The sequence below is a fragment of the Phocoena sinus genome, chromosome X, assembly GCF_008692025.1.
Source record: "Phocoena sinus isolate mPhoSin1 chromosome X, mPhoSin1.pri, whole genome shotgun sequence".
NCBI lineage: Eukaryota > Metazoa > Chordata > Mammalia > Artiodactyla > Phocoenidae > Phocoena > Phocoena sinus.
Genome location: NC_045784.1, coordinates 13,115,233 through 13,131,858, shown reverse-complemented (window position 1 = coordinate 13,131,858; position 16,626 = coordinate 13,115,233). Strand labels below are relative to the sequence as shown.

Genomic DNA, 16,626 nt, shown 5'->3' with positions numbered 1-16,626 from the left:
TTAAAACTTCATTTTGAAATATTCTTAATTGGCTTGCTGATTCTCCTGAGTGTCTCCTTTTAGGATTCTATATATTACTTGCTGGGAATCTAGCCAATGTTTAAGAAATTTTAATCTTTTTTTTTTTTTTTTTGCTAATGTGGTGGAGGAAAAATAATTTTCCCTCCACCCTTCTAGGTTCTTGGCTGAGACCTTCCTGTGATAAAAAGACAGAATAACAAGAGAAAAACAAACAAGTTTAACAACATGTATACCTACAGTATACAGGGGAGAGACCCAGGGAAACTAACTCCCGGAAATGTACCAAGCTGCCACCTTAAGTAACATCTCCAATTAAAGACAAAAGAAGATGTTGGGGGGCGGGGAGGCCAGTTGTGGGAGGTGACCAGGAAAAGCACAGTAAACAAGGATAAGGTTGTTATGCAGATTTAAGTCCTTGTCTTCTCTGTGGTAAACAGTTTCTAGAGATTTAGACCAGTACTTAGAGGGAGACATCCTTACAAATGGAGATTTCCCTTATAAATGGACTTGTCTCTTACTAAAGGGGAACATCTACTCATGTTTCAGAGCTTTTCCTGTGTCTGCTGTTTCTCAAAAATGACCAGCTTAAAATAACCATATGTCAAAGGGCCGTATTTTGGGGTGGTATGTTGCTCCCCTTCACTAATAAGCAATATCCTTAAACTTGAGAGGAAGCTTTAGGAAACTGAGTGGCCCTAGGTTTCCAAACTTAATACAGCCCCCAGATGGGCATTGTTGCGCTTAATTTAGGAAGAGGGAGGAGAGAGCCTTGGGGGAGATTTGAAAAATCAAAAAAATTAATGTGACAGTCTCAAATTACTAACACCCTCTGTTTTGAAAGTGAAAAGGCTATTTTTTTTTAAATCAGTGGATCAATGGGTTAACATCTGAACTAATTTGTGGAAAAAAGGAACATTTGCAACCCATCCCCTTTCCACACTGCTCTGTAGCTAAGTTTTTTTGGGTTTGTTTTTACCCCAGAGAAAACTGAAAGACTCTGATCTTTCACCCCTGCTGAATGTGTTTGAGATCTTAATTCAGTTTTTACAACTCCCCTAAAGAAGCTTCTGCATTGGAAAAAAAACTTCACAATTAAGAATCTCATAATCAAGTAGACCTCCCTCCATCCCCAAGTAAAAGATGCCATGTTTTACATGAAAGCATTTTACACACAGGCTTTCTGTCTAATTTTTCCCCCATTGTTTATCTCTCCGTCTATCTGTCCATTTATATTCTGGCCCTGAGTCAGGGCATTTATAGACCAGAAATAAGGTCACCATTATCATGGGGAGAGAGAAGTAGAGGAAGAAAAGGAACAGAAGGCAGGCTGGGTTCTTGGGCAAAGAGACAATGGAAGAGAGTAGGTAAGTGGTCTCATGATATAATTTTTAAAATTATTTAATCTTTTCCGGAAGCCTGGAAAAAATTCCTGGGTCTGATAAGAAGTTTTGATTTAGGCCAGTAAAGTCCTGCCCAATAAGATACCATGCCTTCCACTGTCAGATGTCCTTCCTTCCTCTAGTGTGATGGCTAATGGAAAGGAAGATGTCCCTTACGTATTATGAGGCTACTAGGTGAGGTAAGTGTCAGTGTCAGGCTAGAGAAACATGTCCAAAATAGGCTGTCAAAGCCAGGGTACCAAAAGCAAGAGGTCAGGAACCAGGGATGATGAGATTATGAGGAACAACTCCCATCAGGCAAATGAGAAGCATCTAGAAGTCCAGAAAGAGTAGTAGAATGCCATAATTGGGTCCTCCTGTTTGAATGGGTAGAATAGCTCCATTTGATGGGTAAACAGGAAACCAGAAAGGAACCTTGAAAGTCTACATAGATAATTGCACATTGTTTGGGTTTACAAGATGACATAAAAAAACCATGGAACTTAAGGCATTAAGGGTATCAACAACATCAACAGACTTGTCGTGGTCTGAATGCAAGTTGGAAAAGGATTTCCAGACACGAGGCAGAATGTAAAGATAGAATTTATTAGAGGGAAGGGTCGCTGCCAGAACAGAGGGCCGAATTCCTGGTAGTCTGGGAGAGTCGAGCCCGAACATGTGCTATTGATCAGTTTTTATAGCCAGAAAACAAAGGAATGGTCCGAGGTGAAAATTTCGTTTATTGATTGGTTGAGGCACATGCACCTTCTTTCTATAGGGTGGGAGTGGGACAGGGCATATGCCTTTCCTTATTTGGGACAGGTCCTGTTGCCTAGATGGGCCTCGCCCAGGTGTGCTCAGGAATTTCGTAACCATAGCAACATGGTACGAGGGATTAAGAGTCCAGTAGGGGGTATAATGCTGAAACTTTTTCAGGCAGGGTCTTCCTTTGTCCTTGAAGCACCATTGTCCTTGGAGCACCACAAGACTCTCATTCATGAATCATTCTAGGAATATACCCCCTCTCCTCCCCCCAGCCCCAGCAATACCCTTTATTTCCTAGACACAATGATGAGGTAATTTCATGAACATATGAGTAGCTATGTATTGGTGGCTAAACAAACTAGTCTCCTGACTGTGGCTCATAAAAATGTATTTGCTTCAGTTTCAGTTGTCTGAAGACCATTTATGCATTCACATTGGGTATTAGACAAGACTCTTTTTGTTACAAAAAACTAAACTCCAACTCAAACTATCATAAACAAAGAAAGGGATTTATTAACTTACCTAGCTAATAAGGTTCTTAGGACAGTTCACAGAACTGAATGAGGTACAGAGGCCAACAACAAAGTGTGTTGTCAGAGTCAGGGAATGTAAAGCAAGGATTGGTGTAACAGGGAAGAGCTAAATAGGACACCATGTTCGATCTGCTTTGTTGACTTTTAACCTTTGCTTTTCGTTGCTTTTGTTATTATAATCATATGTAATGGCCTGCCTCAGGGAACCCTGCCCCTCTGCCTGAATGTTAAACTAAAGGGCCTTTGTTCAGCTCACAGGGAGACAGTCTGACCCCTCCCACCTGTGGATGTCTCCAAGAAGGAAGAAATTAACACATCCCCTCCCTGAGGCTGGCTATTCCAGGGGATATTTGCAAAATTTAAGGCCTTTTTACTTTACTTCCTCATCTCCTCCCTCTCTCTGTAGTATAAAAGAAACTGGCATCCAAACCCTGATAAGATGGTTTTTTCAGAGACACTAGTCTGCCATCTTCTCGGTCTGTTTCTGGGTAAAGACATCTTCCTTTCCTGAACACCTCCTCTCTGAGTCATTGGCCTATGGTGAGGTGAGCAGAGCGAGCTTGGACTTGGTAACATTGGGAGTTACAGAGTCAAAGAACCAGAGATGATAAAATGAGAAGGAAGATATCCCAAGAGGCAAATGGGAAGAGGCTGGAAGAAGTCTAGAGTCAGGGAGTAGAATGAGGAACTCAATGCCCTCTGGTTTTCCATCTATCCCTCATCTCCACTGATCTCTGCTTCTGTTTGTGTACTGGCCTCATTCTCTCCTACTAGAAGCAACCTTGCTGTATATGGTAAGTTAAACACCTTTCAACAGTTTCTGGCATACGTCCCAATACAAAATCCAAGAGAAAGAGTCATCCCCCGTGCACATATGCTTTGAATCTAGAAAATTCTACAGAAAACTCTAATTGGCTTAGCTTGGGTCACATGTCTATCCCCTGGGCCAATTATTGTAGCCACTGTGTCAAATGCTCATTGCTGTGGCAAGGGGACAAGAAACCGTGATAAAAAGTCCCATTAGAATACATGGACATGGAGGGGGTGTTAATTCCCCTGAGAGAAAAGAATGCTGACCCAGAGGGGAATATGAGAGGATCACGGGCAGATGAGAACAGTAGCCACCTGAGTCCTTATACATCTTCTATCCTCCATGTTATCAAAGAATGGTTGTTCCTGAGGGCAAGCCACATTCAACTACTGTCAACAGTGATATGAAATCATTTATCTAGTGATGTCATTTATTTACAACACAACCAAACTTCAATTTTTTAAAGAGGAAAGCTGAGGGTATTAGTAAAAATGTAATAAAGCTTAGTATTTTCACACAGGTGTCAGAGCTGCAGTAATGGTGCAGAAGTACAGAACTGCAAATTTTTAACACTGATTGAGACCTTTCTTTCAACCTCTCATGTTGTAGGAGAGAAAGAGAATTCTGTGTCCAGACACTTCCCAAGGCTTGCAAGGAAAAAGGCCAGGATCAGAACACAGATCTGTCATCCAGCCTGGCATTATTTTCACTGGAGAGAGCAGTATCTAAATACAAATAACAGACCATTTCCCACTTTTAAAATGGAAGAATGTAGAATGTTACCCTTTTCCATGAAGAATGTCTGCTTATCCATGGAGAATTTTATTTTCTACTCAACATAACTCCTTCAGCATGAAACTGATTTCATATTCCTTCAAAGCTAAGTACACTACTGGAGTTCCTCCCAATCCACAAAATATGCCTCATTAAAAATAAGAGAACTGAACTAAAAAGAATTACTGTCAGAAGACCACAAAAAAAAGTTTTGAAATGAAGATGGCATGATAGAGCTTTATGTGATTTTCAATTAGCTTGAATTATAAAATTTCACAAAAAAATACCAATGTTTTATTTATATTTAAACTTTCTCATGACTTTTTTCATAAGGCAACTACATAGAAAATTTATTCAATAAATCGCACAACTAAGTAATCACACAATCACTAAGTAATCACACAACATTGAAAAAGGAAAATCTAATAAAATATTGCTTTTCTGTGACAAGGACAGAATATGGAAAGCAAAGTATTTGTTTTTCTGAAAACTTGAGTAAGAGTCAAGTTTTAGGTCTATTCATGTTATGTAATTTTTCAACTAAGGCTATTTTTAAAGGGATTTTAAAATATTTCAGACATTGTTTCTGACATAGTGGAATTAGTTCAAAGTTAATAATGGTCCAATTTATACTCACATCAATCACAAGGCCTCTTTAATACAACTCAATGCATACTTTTTTGTTTCCTCTGTGTGAGTTCTTTTAAGGGATAAAAAGATAAGGCACCCACTCACACATCCAATCAACATATATTAAGTGTCATCTCTGTGAGATAGGAATGAAGGGTGAAAAAATGTGTATATGTAAACTACTGTAGAGGAGGAAAAATTATTTTTCCTACTATCCTCCTGGGTTCTCTGGCTGGGACCCTGTAAATTGAACTGACAAAAAGCAGGTTAACAAGAGAAAAGCATACAAATTTGTTGAATGGAAGTTTTACAGGACACGAGAGCCTTCATAAGGAAATGAAGACCAGAAGAAATGGTTAAACTTGAGTGTTTCTATACTAGGTTTGATGAAGAGTGGAAAGTTGTGGGAAAATGTGATGGGACAAATGTATATGAGCTAAGGGTAGTCCGCTGGGGGAAACTTAGCAAGGCCTCTTTGTTCAGATTCCTTTTGGTATCCCTCCATCTTCACAGATAAGTTTGCCCCTTTCCTTTATTAGGGGAAACACTGACTGAAACCACCAGCCCTGGCCACGCACCATAGTAACCACTTGCATGAGTTATCTTAAACAGGAGGTCCTGGTAAGGAATGCAGAACTAACAAGGTACCACCAACCAGAAGAATTCGGAGAAGGTCAAAAGGAGAGAGGAGACGCCAGTCCATCTGTCCTACCAACCTCCCAGAATCCTTCTCGCTGGAATGCATCTTGGCTGAGTGATGCATGTGCCACCAGGAAGGACCCTGAGTCAGAATGACTGGCCAGAGACAACCCGGAAACTAATCTCATCACCATAAATCCCGAGACTGCGAGCCACGTGGCAGAGCAGTCCTCCTGGGTTCTCTTGCCCTCCTGCTCTCCACCCGGGAGCCCCTTCCCAATAAAGTCTCTTGCTTTGTCAGCACGTGTGTCTCCTCGGACAAACAATTCATTTCTGAGTGTTAGACAAGAGCCCACTCTCGGGCCCTGGAAGGGGTCCCCCTTCCTGCAACACCTTCAGGTAATGGGAAGGCACCTCTCACATGAGCGTCTTATGACCTGCCTCAGAGTAGAAGGGGAAGGTAAGAGAGTCCTTCTTGCACCTGCCATTTCTCAGATTCCTTCAGCTTATTAAATATGCCAAGGTGCCATATGTTGTGGTAGTGTTCTGAATCCCATCCTTAATTTTGAAGGACTGATAAATCCCAGGGAGCAGACAAGGGCACAGGAACTTAGTGAAATGCACTTAAGAGGACGAGGAGGCAGAGAAGAGAGACCCTAATTCTGCCTCAGTATGTCAAGGGAAGCCTCCCAAGGTCCGAGACCAGCTGAGCCCCAAACAGGGATTCCTAAAGCAGATATTGTGGTACCCCACCCACACCCATTGGTCGTCATCCTATGCAGCTGGTCTCTCTGTGAAGCACCTGGACTTCCTGCTTCAGGGCCTCCTCTATCCACAAAAGCAAACTAGGCTCTCACACCAGATAGGTGGGGAAGTTCAAGGGAGTTAGAGCTGTGAGAAGCAGCCCTCAACCAGTGGAGAATGGGAGCTGGTGGATAAATATCCCAACTTCTTCACCCTTGGATGGGGTAATGCTTTAAAAGCCCAAGAGATAGAGCCCAGTTGTGCACAGGAATACTCTGCTCATTAACACATCTCATACTAGGTTCCTTCCATTCCTATCTCATTTCCCTATGCCCCTACTGGTGCTTCCTGGGATTCTCCCAAATAAACCACTTATACTCAAATTCTTGCCTCATAGCCTGCTTCAGGGGAGCCCAACCTAAGAAAATAAACAAAGCAATTGGGAAATCTATTTATGAGCTAAATGGTGGTGGTTTTTTAAGTAGCTAAGTTTTGGGGGTGTTCTGTTATGCAGCAAAACCTAACAGACACAAGTCAAAAAAATAAAAATAACTGAGAAGAAACTATAATAGAGGTAGGAAGAAAATCAAGAGAGCAGTGCTTCTCAAACTTCACCTTGAATAAGAATCACCTAGAGAGGTGGTTAAAACACAGATTGCTGGGCCCCAACACCCAGAGTTTCTGATTCAGTTGATCTGGGTTAAGCTTCAATAATTTTCATTTCTAACAAGTTCCCAAATGATGTTACTGCTGCTGGGCCAGGGACTACATTTTGAGAATCACGGCGGTCAGTTCATAGAAGCCAAAAGAGAAAATATTTCCAGGATAGAGAAGTATATTTTCACTGGTATATTTTCACTGGTTGATATTTATGTTTTGCTTTAGTTTTATTTTATTACTTGGAGAACATTGTGTTTTTTGGCTGTTCCTGATTGACTTTTTTAGTTTGCTGAAGATTTTAAGAATGCTAGGTAAGGTACTGTATATATTTTTATTCTGTTTATTTATTTATTCTTGGCGCCTGGACAGGGACTTGAACCCTGGGCCCTCGGATTAAAAGTCTGATGCTCTCCCAGCTGAGCTACCCAGGCTGTATATATTTTTAAATGCTACTGTTGAGATTAAGGTCATGTTAGAAATTAATAAATGTATACTCAGACTCATGTAAAAATTCTTCTCGTCATTAGTCTAATCTAAGTGGGTTGATTACTTATAAAGATGAATGGGACAAAGGTCTGTCCTTTTGCTTTGAAGACCCCCTATGAAGCCAACTTTTTAAAAATAAATTTATCTGTTTTGGCTGCGTTGGGTCTTCATTGCTGTGCGTGGGGCTTCTCTAGTTGCGGCAAGTGGGGGCTACTCTTTCTTGCGGTGCGCGGGCTTCTCATTGTGGTGGCTTCTCTTGTTGTGGAACACGTGCTCTAGGCACGCGGGCTTCAGTAGTTGTGGCACATGGGCTCAGTAGTTGTGGCTCACAGGCTCTAGAGCGCAGGCTCAGTAGTTGTGGTGCATGGGCTTAGTTGCTCCGTGGCATGTGGGATCTTCCCGGACCAGAGCTCGAACCTGTGTCCCCTGCATTGGCAGGCGGATTCTTAACCACTGCACCACCAGGGAAGCCCTGGATATTTTTTTTTTTTTTTGCGCTATGCGGGCCTCTCACTGCTGTGGCCTCTCTCGTTGCGGAGCACAGGCTCCGGACGCGCAGGCTCAGCAGCCATGGGTCACGGGCCAGCCACTCCGCGGCATGTGGGATCTTCCCGGACTGGGGCACGAACCCGCGTCCCCTGCATCGGCAGGCGGACTCTCAACCACTGCGCCACCAGGGAAGCCCCCTGGGTATTTTAACAATGTTAATTCTTCCAATCCATAAGCATGGAATATCTTTCCATTTATTTGTGTCTTTTCAATTTTTTTAAACAAAGTCTTATAGTTTTCAGTGTACAGGTCTTTCACCTCCTTGGTTAAATTTACTCCTAGATATTTTATTCATTTTGATGCAATTATAAATGGGATTGTTTTCTTAATTTCTCCTTCTGATAGTTTGTTGTTAGTGTATAGAAATGTAGCACTTTTTTTGTATATTCATTTTGTACCCTGAAACTTTACCATATTTGTTTATTATTTCTTTTTTTAAAAAAATTTATTTGGCTGTACCAGGTCTTAGTTGTGGCACTCAGGATCTTCTTTGCTGCATGCAGGATCTCTGGTACGGCATGCAGGATCTTCAGTTGTGGCATGCAAACTTTTAGTTGCAGCATGCAAACTCTTAGTTGTGGCATGTGGGATCTTTAGCTGTGGCATGCAAACTCCTAGTTGCAGCATGCGAACTCTTAGTTGCAGACTGTGGGATCTACTTCCCTGACCAGGGATTGAACCTGGGCCCCCTGCATTGGGAGCGCAGAATCTTAGCAACTGGACAACCAAGGAAGTCCCTGTTTATTATTTTTAACAGTTTTTTGGTGGACTCTTTAGGGTTTTCTACATATACAATCATGCCATCCACAAAAGTGATAGTTTTACTTCTTCCTTTTCAATTTGGATGCCTTTTATTTCTTTTTCTTGCCTAATTGCTCTGGGTAGGACTTCCACTACTATGTTAAATAAAGTGGTGAGAGTGGGCATCCTTGCCTTGTTCCTGATCATAGAGGAAATGCTTTCAGCTTTTTACCATTGAGTATGATGTTAGCTGTGGGCTTGTCATAGATGGCCTTCATTACACTGAGGTACATCCTTTTTATACCCATTTTTTGAGAGTTTTTAACATAAATGGGTGTTGAATATTCTCAAATGCTTGCTGCATCTATTGAGATGATCATACGATTTTTATCCTCTGTTTTGTTAATGTGGTGTATCACATTGATTGATTTGAGGGTGTTGAACCATCCTTGCACCCCCAGAATAAATCTCACTTGATCATAATGTATGATCCTTTTAATATATTGTTGTATTCAGTTTGATAATATTTTGTTGAGGAGTTTTGCATATATGTTCATTAGAGATATTAGCCTATAATTTTCTTTTTTTGTGTTGTCCTTGTCTGGTTTTGGTATCAGCGTAATGTTGGCCTTGTGAAATGAGTTAGGAAGTGTTCCCTTCTCTTCAATTTTTGGAAGTGTTTGAGAAGGATAGGTATTAAATCTTTGAATGTTTGGTAGAATTCACCAGTGAAGCTGTCTGGTCCTGGACTTTTGTTTTGGGGAGGTTTTTGATTACTGTTTCAGTCTCCTTACTATTAACCAGTCTACTCAGATCAGTCAATTTCTTCATGATTCAGTCTTGGAAAGTTGTATGATTCTAGAATTTATCCATTTCTTCTAGGTTGTCCAATTTGTTGGTATATAGCTGTTCACAGAATTTTCTGATAAGCCTTTGTATTTCTGTGGTATTCATCGTAACTTCTCCTCTTTCATTTCTGATTTTGTTTATCTGAGCATTCTCTCTTTTTTTCTTAGTGAGTCAAGCTAAAGGTTTTTCAATTTTGTTCATCTTTTCAGAGAACCAGCTCTTCATTTCATTGATTTCTCCTACTGTCTTTTTAGTATCTATTTCATTTATTTCCACTCTAATTTTTATTATTTCCTTTCTTTTACTGACTTCAGGCTTTGTTTGTTCTTTTTCTAGTTCCTTTAGGTATAAGGTTAAACTGTTGATTTGAGATTTTTCTTGTTTCTTGAAGTGCGCCTGTATTGCTATAAACTTCCCTCTTACTACTACTTTTGCTGCATCCCATATATTTTGACATGTTGTATTTTCATTTTCACTTGTCTTCAGCTATTTTTTAATTTATACTTAGATTTCTTCATTGACTCAATAATTGTTCAGTAGCACATTGCTTAGTCTCCACATATTTGTGATTTTTCTAGCTTTCTTCTTGTAGTTTATTTCTAGTTTCATACTTCTGTGGTCAGAAAAGATACATGATATGATTTCAATCTTCTTAAATTTATTGAGACTTGTTTTGTGTCTCAACATATGGTCTATCCTTGACAATGTTCCATATATATTTAAAAAGAATGTGTATTCTACTGCTTTTGGATGAAATGTTCTGTATAAATCTATTAAGTGATTCTGATCTAATGTTTTATTTAAGGCCAGTGTTTCCTTGTTGACTTTCTGTCTGGCTAATCTACCCACTGATGTAAGTGGGGTGTTAAAGTTCTCTACTACTGTGCTGCTGCCAACTTTTCTCCCTTAGGTCTGTTAATAGTTGCTTTATATATTTTAGTGCTCCTATGTTAGGTACATATATATTAATAAATGTTATGTCTTCTTGATGGATTGTACCTTTTATCATTATATAATATCCATCTTTTCTGGCTTGATGTCTATTTTGTCTGATATGAGTATGACTACAACCACTTCTTTTGGCTGCCATTTGCTTGCAGTATCATCTTCCATTCCTTTACTTCAAGGCTATATGTGTCTTTAGAGCTGAGATGAATCTCTTGGAGACAGCATATAGTTGGATCTTGTTTTTTAATCCATCCAGACACTCTGTGTCTTTTGATTGGTGAATTCAATCCAGTTATATTTAAGGTGATTATTGATATATGAGGACTTAGTACCACCATTTTATCTTTTGTTTTCTGATTGCTCTATATCCCCGCTGTTGCTTTTTCCTTGTGTTTCTGGCTGCCATTTCAGTTTGGTGGTATTCTATGGTGTCTTTCTCAGTTTCCTCTTTTTTAATGTTTCATGTCACTGCCCTAGATTTTTGTTTTGTGGTTACCATGAGGTCTGTATAAAATCTCGCATAGATAAAATAGTCCCTTTTCTGCTGATAGCATCTTATCTTCATTTGCCTATACAGGTTCCATCCTTCTCCTCTTTCCATTTTATGTTTTCGTTGTCACAAGTTATCCCGTTTCATGTTGTATGTCACCAAACTGAAGTAGCTACAGTTATTTTTAAGGTCCCCCCGCTTCAACCTATTCTGATATATAGTTGCAATTTTCTGATCCTGTCCATCTATTTGTCATCTTACTAAAAGTTTTGTATACTTTTGCCTTTTTGTTTTAGGTAAAAGAGTTCCTTTCAACATTTCCTGTAAGGCAGGTCTAGTGGTGATGAATTCCCCCAGCTTTTGTTTGTCCAGAAAACTTTTATTTCTCCTTCATATATGCAAGATAACTTTGCTGGATAGAGTATTCTTGGTTGACAATTTTTATCTTTTAATATTTTGAGCATGTTACTCCACTCTATCCTGGCCTGTAGAGTTTCTGATGAGAAATCTGCTGATAGCCTAATGGGGGTACCTTTGTAGGTTATAGTCTTTTTTCCTGGCTGCCTTTAAAATTCTTTCTTTATCATTGATTTTTACAGTTTTAATATAATGTGTCTTGGAGAAGGGCTTTTTGCATGGAGAGGTGTTCTACAAGCTTGGATTTGTTTATCCAATTCCTTTCCAGGTTTGGGAAGTTCTCAGCTATTATTTATTTAAATAAGCTCTCTGCTCTCTTGTCCCTCTCTTCTCCTTCTGGGATACCTATTATCCTTATGTTGCCTTTCCTAATAGAGTCAGATAGTTTTTGTAGAGCTTCTTGATTTAAAAAAGTCTTAGGGGGCTTCCCTGGTGGCGCAGTGGTTGAGAGTCCGCCTGCCGATGCAGGGGACACGGGTTCGTGCCCCGGTCCGGGAAGATCCTGCATGCCGCAGAGCGGCTGGGCCCGTGAGCCATGGCCGCTGAGCCTGTGCGTCCGGAGCCTGTGCTCCGCAACGGGAGAGGCCACAGGAGTGAGTGGCCCGCGTACCGCAAAAAAAAAAAAAAAAAAAGTCTTAGGGTTTCCCTGGTGGCACAGTAGTTGAGAGTCCGCCTGCCGATGCAGGGGACACGGGTTCGTGCCCCGGTCCGGGAAGATCCTGCATGCCGCAGAGCGGCTGGGCCCGTGAGCCATGGCCGCTGAGCCTGCGCGTCCGGAGCCTGTGCTCCGCAACGGGAGAGGCCACAGGAGTGAGTGGCCCGCGTAACGCAAAAAAAAAAAAAAAAAAGTCTTAGGGTTTCCCTGGTGGCACAGTAGTTGAGAGTCCGCCTGCCGATGCAGGGGACACGGGTTCGTGCCCTGGTCTGGGAAGATCCCACATGCCATGGAGTGGCTAGGCCCGTGAGCCATGGCCGCTGAGCCTGCGCGTCCGGAGCCTGTGCTCCGCAACGGGAGAGGCCACAACAGTGAGAGGCCCGCACACCGCAAAAAAATAAAAAAATAGGGGCTTCCCTGGTGGCGCAGTGGTTGGGAGTCCGCCTGCTGATGCGGGGGACGCGGGTTCGTGCCCCGGTCTGGGAGGATCCCGCGTGCCGCGGAGCGGCTGGGCCCGTGGGCCATGGCCGCTGGGCCTGCGCGTCCGGAGCCTGTGCTCCACAGCGGGAGAGGCCACGGCGGTGGGAGGCCCGTGTACCGCCAAAAAATAAAAAAAATAAAAAAATAAAAAAATAAGTAAATAAATAAAAAAAGAATTTAAAAGTCTTAGTTCTCTCTCACCTTCCACCTGAGTCATTTCTAAACTTCTATCTTTGAGCTTGCTAATTCTCTCTTCCATATGGTCTGCTCTATATTATATCTATATAATGCATTCTTCACTGCATTTGTTGAGTTCTTTAGCTCCAGAATTTCTGTCTGGTTGTCTTTAGAGTTTCGATCTCTTTGGTAAAGTATTTCTTCTGTTCATTAATTTTACGCTTGAGCAAACTAAATTGCCTTTCTGAGCTTGCTGGTAGCTCGCTAAGTTTCTTCATGACAGCAACTTTGAATTCTCCATCAGTTAGATGACAATCTTCTGTGACTTTAAGTTTGGTTTCTGGAAAACTGTCATTTTCTTTTTGTGAAACCATGTTACTGTGGTTTGTCATGGTGCTTGATGAGTTCTTTCTTTGCTGGCACATTTGAAGTAGTGAACACCTTTCTTATTTAGGCAAAGCTTTGTTTACTTTGATTCTAATAATTCAACAGGTTGGTAATTAGAGGCCTTTCTTTTGTTTTTCAGTAGATGGTGCTATAGCACAAGTTTTTTGGTTTATCTTACCTGAGCCACCTCTGGCTATATTTGAGACTTTGCACTTTTCACCCTCCACCATCCTCATCATTGTTGCTTATTCCTCCAGGGTCACTGGTACTTTGCTGCTGCTGGTGTCACTGCTGCCACTGGCATCACTGCTGGGGGCACTAGGATGGCAGGCACCTCCACTATTTCTGGGTTTGCCTGGTTCACGGGCCCTACCACTGTTGCTGCCCAGTTCCCTGTGACTTCAGGTGCCACTATGGCCAGGAGGCTGAAGTCATGTGTGCCTCCGTTGCTGCTACCAGGTTCTCTGGAGCTGCAGGCTCAGCCACAATAGCTGGTGGGGAGGGAGGGGGTTGGGAGGGGGCAGCGACAGCAGGATTGCAGGCACTGCCTCCCCTGTTCCCCCAGTTCTATCTCCTCTATGTATTCCAATCCACCCACCTTCAAAGGTAAAGATGTGTGGATCTCTCCAGTGTCCTAGTGTGTTGGGCAAAGGAACCTTTGTTGAGTTATGGATGTTTTACTAGTTGTAGGTTGAAGGGGAGAGACAAAGAGAGCATCTCACACTGCCATGACGCTGACGTCCAAGGTAGACTTTTCTAAATTTTTACACAATTAATAAACTTCACATTAGAAAATACAGTAATATTAGAAATTCATGAGAAGAAAATTACCATAAAAGACTGTTCAGTATGACAAGATGTGCTTAGTGATAAGGAAGAGAATTATTAAGAAGACTACATTATGCTCAATATAGCAAAAAACAAAAAAATCCTCATATTTTAAACTTCCTTCTTTCTCTCATTTCTGAGGAAATAAACCTAATATATTCAGGTACATTTTGTTCCATCAGTGTGCTGAAGATGATAAACTTAACATTAGAAGTATTTTATAGAAGAAAAGTTTATATATACAATTTTAAAGTAATTCAGTAGATTATTTCCATATAGAATAACTAAAAGTAGAAGAGTAAGTAGAATTTAAACAAAGTAGGACTGATCAAATTTTCCTTTTTTTTTTTTTGAGGGGAAGTGAAATTGAATGTGTAACCTCAGCAGGCCTGGAGCTATGGACATCTTTTTTAAAGAGTATGTGTATATGTCCTGAGAAAAATTTTAAACTCTTAAGTGACTACTTTAAAACAATTACCAAGAGTTGATTTCTCATGCTGTTTCAATTATTATTTTAAATAGACACAAAAGAAAATAGTGCTTTTATAAAAAGCAAGGTGATTTATGCCCAAATTTGTTAAGGAAATACAAGAAGGGGTTCTACTGCCTGTTCTGGCATACACTGACACTGCGACCTAGAATGATCCTCTGAACCTCTCTCTGGGTCTCCATTCCTTCACCTATGAGAGAAAAAGGTTAAATTAAATTAAAATAAAGGTCCCACTTGTTTATTTTTGTTTTTATTTCCATTTCTCTAGGAGGTGGGTCAAAAAGGATCTTGCGGTGATTTATGTCATAGTGTTCTGCCTATGTTTTCCTCTAAGAGTTTGATAGTGTCTGGCCTTACATTTAGGTCTTTAATCCATTTTGAGTTTATTTTTGTGTATGGTGTTAGGGAGTGTTCTAATTTCATACTTTTACATGTACCTGTCCAGTTTTCCCAGCACCACTTATTGAAGAGGCTGTCTTTTCTCCACTGTATATTCTTGCCTCCTTTATCAAAGATAAGGTGACCATATGTGCGTGGGTTTATCTCTGGGCTTTCTATCCTGTTCCATTGATCTGTATTTCTGTTTTTGTACCAGTACCATACTGTCTTGATTACTGTAGCTTTGTAGTATAGTCTGAAGTCAGGGAGCCTGATTCCTCCAGCTCCATTTTTCGTTCTCAAGATTGCTTGGCTCTTCGGGGTCTTTTGTGTTTCCATACAAATTGTGAAATCTTTTGTTCTAGTTCTGTGAAAAATGCCAGTGGTAGTTTGATAGGGATTGCATTGAATCTGTAGATTGCTTTGGGTAGTAGAGTCATTTTCACAATGTTGATTCTTCCAATCCAAGAACACGGTATATCTCTCCATCTATTTGTATCATCTTTAATTTCTTTCATCAGTGTCTTATAATTTTCTGTATACAGGTCTTTTGTCTCCTCAGGTAGGTTTATTCCTAGATATTTTATTCTTTTTGTTGCAGTGGTAAATGGGAGTGTTTTCTTAATTTCACTTCCAGATTTTTCATCACTAGTGTATAAGAATGCCAGAGATTTCTGTGCATTAATTTTGTATCCTGCTACTTTATCAAATTCATTGGTTAGTTCTAGTAGTTTTCTGGTAGCATCTTTAGGATTCTCTATGTATAGTATCATGTCATCTGCAAACAGTGACAGCTTTACTTCTTCTTTTCTGATTTGGATTCCTTTTATTTCAGCTAGGTGGTTTGTGACCACCTAGAGGGGTGGGATAGGGAGGGTGGGAGGGAGGGAGACGCAAGAGGGAAGACATATGGGAACATATGTATATGTATAATTGATTCACTTTGTTATAAAGCAGAAACTAACACACCATTGTAAAGTAATTATACTCCAATAAAGATGTTAAAAAAAATTAAAATAAAGGTCTAAGGACCAACTTTTTCTTTAGATACTTTTATTTCATAAAATAAAAGCCAAGTGGCTTGAGGAAATTTTTACCTTTACTGAAGAATTTATGTATAATAGTACTTAAATTCTTTAATACACAGTTTCATTTAATTCAGTTGGCTCTATGACACACATGGGGTGTGTGTGTGTCTGGATAATTAACCACTTCTAACATCCAGTTGTTCAAGTCAAACCCTTGGAGTCATCCATGACTGGCCCCTCTGTTTTCCTCATCCCCACAATCAATTCTTCAAGTCATGGCAGCTCTACCTTCAAAGCAGATCCCATGACTGACCACTTCTCACTGCTGCCACTGCCAATAATATTGTCCAAGTCCATCAACTCTGCCCCAACTCCAGAGCCTCCTAACTGGTTTTCCACTTTCTCTTCCTACAGCCCCCTTGTCTGTTCTCCACAGAGTGACCTTTGAGAGCTTTGTAAAACCAAATCAAACCATGTCACTCTCCTACTCATAAGCCTCCAATGGCTTTCCCTGTCATACTCAGAATAAAATTCAAACTCCTTCCCAAGGCTGAACAGTTTTACATAATTTGGCCCATGCCTTTCTCTCTTTCTCTCATTCTGCTCTGCCCACCCCACACCCACCGCTGTCTTCATCCTGGTCTCTGCAAGTGCCAAGCACCATGCCTTCAAAGATGCTGTTCCTGACCATCTTACCAAGAAGAGCCACCCATCTCTTCTTGCCTTTTTTACTTTATAACACTTGTCACTACCTCATCTTATATATT

At 40.7% G+C, this 16,626-nt stretch overlaps 1 non-coding gene across 1 annotated transcript; it reads right to left on the bottom strand.

Annotated features, from left to right (window-relative positions):
- Positions 1-7,314: 7,314 nt before the first annotated feature.
- On the bottom strand, positions 7,315-7,387 carry TRNAK-UUU. Its single transcript has one exon. It is a non-coding gene; the product is annotated as a tRNA-Lys (tRNA).
- Between the last annotated feature and the right edge of the window lie 9,239 nt (positions 7,388-16,626).